This window comes from Anarhichas minor, unplaced genomic scaffold (assembly GCF_050575085.1).
Source record: "Anarhichas minor isolate MPS153535 unplaced genomic scaffold, ASM5057508v1 ptg000018l, whole genome shotgun sequence".
Lineage (NCBI taxonomy): Eukaryota > Metazoa > Chordata > Actinopteri > Perciformes > Anarhichadidae > Anarhichas > Anarhichas minor.
The window spans coordinates 570,001-575,000 of NW_027466464.1; positions in this window are offsets into that span (position 1 = coordinate 570,001).

The following is a 5,000-nucleotide window of genomic DNA, read 5'->3' on the forward strand; positions in this document are numbered from 1 at the left end:
GAAGTGAAAAAACTTACAGCACCCGGTATTCCCAGGCGGTCTCCCATCCAAGTACTAACCAGGCCCGACTCTGCTTAGCTTCCGAGATCGGACGAGATCGGGCGCGAATTTTTTTTTGTTATCTTTTATTATCAAAAATGTCACAAGTTAATTTTTACAATTTTCTTTGTATCAATAATATATATATATATATATATTTACAATAAACAGGAAGTAATATCAAAATATATCCTCAGCTAGATTAGCCACTTCACGAGCATACATCAAGCAACAAAAACCCATATTAAGCAAAACAGGCAAAACGAGGCAAAATAAAACAACCCGCAAGAGAAACCAGCCAAGCAGCCCAAAGGCAAAAAAAAACCTTATCCATGAGACTAACCCTAAAAAGAAATTATTACAACCCCAAAACTCCACCTCAGACATAGACATAAAGGCCAAACAAATAAATAAGCAACCAAATATACAAACAAAATACACAAACGAAAAAAAAAAACAACCTAAAAGAGATAACCTGCTCTTTGATAGCGGCTCAAGCAAAACTATCTTAGGCCTCCTATTAGGATAACTCAGAACAGGAAGCAGAGCCTCCCATCCTCCTCGACCTTACACAGGGACGTTCTGTTTAAAAACATTTCAGAGAACCACTCTTCTCTACAGACATGCAGCAGTCCCAGGTGAGCTCTTAAAAGATTCTTAAATAGTGCTTTTGCATTTACTTGCTTTTGCTCAAACACAGCATAATTTCTCCTTAGGACTACTGCATGCCTGGCAAGAGCAAGAAGTGTGTTCATCTGAACCACCGTCCCCCCTTTACCCTGCTTGGGTAGGCCGAAAAGCCAAACCCAGTCCCACTCACTCAGTTCTTGCACCTTAGCACCACAATACGTACCCAAAAGCTGGCGCACATAATTCCGTATATCAGTTAGAGCGGAGCATTTAAAAATGAGATGGTCAAAATCCTCATCCTCTACCCCACAGACCGCACATGACCTTTGGAACTTGAGTTTGTGGAGCTGATGCAGGACGATACTGGTATAGTACCTCCTGTGCCTAAGCTTAAAGTCAGTATCAAAAACTGCATGAGGAATGGAAGGAACAAGCAGGTTACTCCAAATTGATTTTATGTCTTTGTTAGGGAACAAAGCAGCCCAGTGTGGCTCTGACGCAGGTTTTTTAGTAAGCTTCTGAATTAGAGTATCATAGATCACTTTAGTTTTTATTTGCGTGACTGGCACATTCCTCTCACCCTGACACAGGAAGAAGCTCACAGCATCACCCTGCACTTGATTACTACATTGCTTCAGAGCCCTCCAATTCTCGTCCACACAGTCATTTACACTCATCCCCAGTTCAGTAATTTGCTTTCCCTTAAAAGGCCCTCCCGCCCTTCTCAGTGCTATCAATGTTTTGGTTTTATCGAAAGTTAAACCCCACCTCCCCCCACAGACTCCCCCCAGCGTAGACAAACCCGCCTCGCGGAGAGCCTTGGAAATGAGGGGCCTGCCCTTATGGGAGAAGAAAGGCGAGTTGAGGAAAGGTAATTTCATCACTTGCTCTTTAAATTCAAAGTCAGGTCTGAGGTGGGGCAGAAACTTGTCCCAAGCCTCCAGCACCTCGCGATAGAACCCCGGCAACCCCCCTGTAACATTTCTGGGAGAGAAAGCGTACAAATTGTACCTGCTCCTCTCACCATACTCTGCCAGGAAGCCCGCCAAGGTATCTTTCCAAGGATGCAGCCTCGAGTGATCCAGAAAACGCCCTATTAATTTGACCCTAAGTGCATCTCTTTTGGCACTAATGTCAATCAGATCTAAACCCCCCTCCCTTTTTTTAGCTATTAATGTCCTGCGAGCAATCATATTTCCCCTCCCCTTCCACAAAAACGAGGAGATCACACTGTTCAGTGAATTTAGCGCCCAATCCGGCAGCTCACAGGACCCGAGAATATGGTTAATTTTGGACAAAACTAGAGCATTAGATACAATTACCTTTCCTCTGATATTCAGCCCTCGCGCTTTCCACAGATTACATATGTTTTGAGTTTTTTTAATCATTTCCTTCCAGTTTCTATCCCTAGCTTTAGCCCCATCTTTCCCTACATAGACTCCTAAGATTTTCCTCTCCTCGTCAGTTACTTTAAAACCCCATTTGTTTGTGTCAAACCCTGCCTCCTTGAAAACCATTATTTCTGATTTAGAATTGTTTACTTTTGCCCCAGAGGCCATCTCATAGTCATTTATATGCACCATGACCCTCTCTATATGTGTACTGTTATTTAAAAAGATATTTATATCATCCGCGTATTGAATAACTTTGACCATATTCCCTCTCTCGGTTTTAATCCCAGCTATTTCATTGTCATTAATTATGCTTAAAGCCAACGGCTCCGCCACAAGGCTGTATAGCATGGCAGACAGGGGGCAACCCTGCCTAATGGACCTCTGCAGCTCCACAGGATCAGTCAAGAAACCGTTGACCTTAACGCGGCTTCTAGCCTTTTTATATAATAATTTCACCCAATTTATGTATTTTTCACCAAACCCATATTTATTTAATACCTCCCACATAAACTCATGTTCCACCCTGTCAAATGCTTTCTCTAAGTCTATCCCTAATAAACACCCCCCCTCTCTATTCATACTATCTACTAGGTTTTTTATTGCAATTATATTATCACTTATATCCCTATCCGGAATGCTATAGGTCTGAGTGTCAATGACAATAGTTTTAATTACCTCTCTCATCCTATTAGCCAACACCTTTGCTATGATTTTGTAATCTGTATTTAACAGGCTTATGGGTCTGTAATATTCCAGCCTATCTTTTGTACCTTTCTGCTTGTATATTAATGTGATAATCCCTTCCGATATCTTGTCAGGCATGATATTTTGCCTCGCCATCTCATCAAAAACATGTAACAAAATGGGAGAGAGTAAAACAGAAAACTCGTTATACACCTCGGCAGTAAGGCCATCAGAACCTGGGCTCTTATTGTGTTTAAGGCTTTTTATGACTGCCTCTATCTCCTGCCTAGAGATAGGCAAGTCACAATAATTTTTATCATTTTCACTTATTTGGGTTCCTATCTGATTCGTCATTTTTACTATGTGCTCCTTTAGAGGCCCTTGCCCTTTATACAGCTCACTATAGTAGTCTTTTACTATTTTTAAAAGGTCCTTGCTTTCAGTGCATACTAGGTCCTCGCTGCTCACCAGTTGATTTATATATTGCTTCTCTTGTTTTATCCTCTCCAGCCCCAGAAAAAAACCCGTGCTTTTTTCCCCTTCAAGCAGGAACTGCGACCTACTCCTGACCGCGGCGCCCTTGCAACGTTTGGTCTCAATATCCGTCAGTTTATTCCTATATAATTCATAGTTTTCACTATTATAATTTGTATCTAGCTCCATCTTCTCTAATTCCTTGTTTAATAAATCATTTAACATGCTCTCCTCTCTTTTCTCTTCCCATTTTTTATTCTTACTATAACTAATGCTTATTTTCTTTATTCTTAATTTAATTTCCTCCCAGTATTCTATTTTATTATCTACATATGGCATGTCATATGCACTTTGGGTTAGTAATTTCTTTACTTTATTCTTATACGCTGTGTCCTCCAACAAACTGTTATTATAGCACCATGTGCCCTTGCCTTTTTTAGCCGTGCTGTCACCAAATTTTAAATCCACGTACGCGTGATCGCTCCATGCATTAAACACATACTTCATGTCAGTAACCCGTTTAACTAGACCCGAAGCCACCAGGCCCAGGTCTATTCGGGTTTGTTTTAACTTGCCCAGGACAACCTGTCTTCTAGAATAACCCCTTGTCCTAGGGTTAATTACCCTCCATACATCCATTAAGTTTTTTTCTATCATGATATCTTTAAGTGCAGTTCTACTCGTGTCACACCTAAATTTATCATTATAATTGTCACTACTACTAAGCGTGATATTATAGTCCCCTAGAATAATAGTATTATTATTTATCCACTTGTTCAGACTTCCGAAGAAGTTTCTGCGTTCCTCCTCAATACTGGGCGCATGTATATTAATCAGTCTAATTATATCACTATTTATTAATATATCCACTATCACACACTTGCCATTGCTAGCTCTATATACACATTTACTACTAGTACTAAGTTTTCTGCTAATTAGTACTGCGACCCCTCGTGCTCGCCCAATACCCTCCTGGGAGTAAATCACCCCTTTCCACAGTTTTTGAGCATGGCTGACAGCCTTTAGGTCCCACCCAGTTTCTTGAAGACAAATTATGTCCACATGTTTGTTCCTATCAAACACTGCTCTCATTTTACCTGGGTCTTTTAAGCCATTGGCATTAAAAGAAAGAAAAGACTGAGAGTCAAAGGCCATGATGGCTGTCAGTAAAGGCACATAAAGCATAGCAAAACAAAACATGGTGTTATTTTTTCAGTGCTTTATTCCGATTATCAGACCCTTTTATAATCTCTCCATCCCTTTTCCTCACCCTTTGGCCCTTCTCGATGTCCATGTCTGAGTCCGAGGGGTCACTTAATAGCAGCGGGGAGCCGCAGTTCCCAATGTCTTGAGGAACAAAGCTGTCCAGGGAAGACCCCATCGCCGCCTTTTCCTCAGCCCTCTTTCGCAGCTCTACCTCTGCGTCTTCCAATAGCACCGCCTTCGGTTTCCTCGCAACCAGTCTCCCCACTCGGGCCTTGCCCGGCTTGGTCTGGACTTGCTCCTTCAGCCTGGCACTGGCTCGTGCCTCTCCCACCTTTAGCTCTGGCTGGCTGGGCACCAGCCTTGGCCCACTCAGATCAATCTGGCTGGACGCCGTCTCCGGCACCTCCACTATTTCAGTTCTCCTCCCTGCATCGGTCGTCCTCCGTGGCTTCACCACCACGCCTGCTGCTGTCACTGGCTCCACCCCTGCACCTGCCCTTGTCACTGGCTCCACAACTGCACCTGCCTCTTTCGCTGGCGCCGTAGCTGCACCTGGCGCTGTCACTGGCTCCA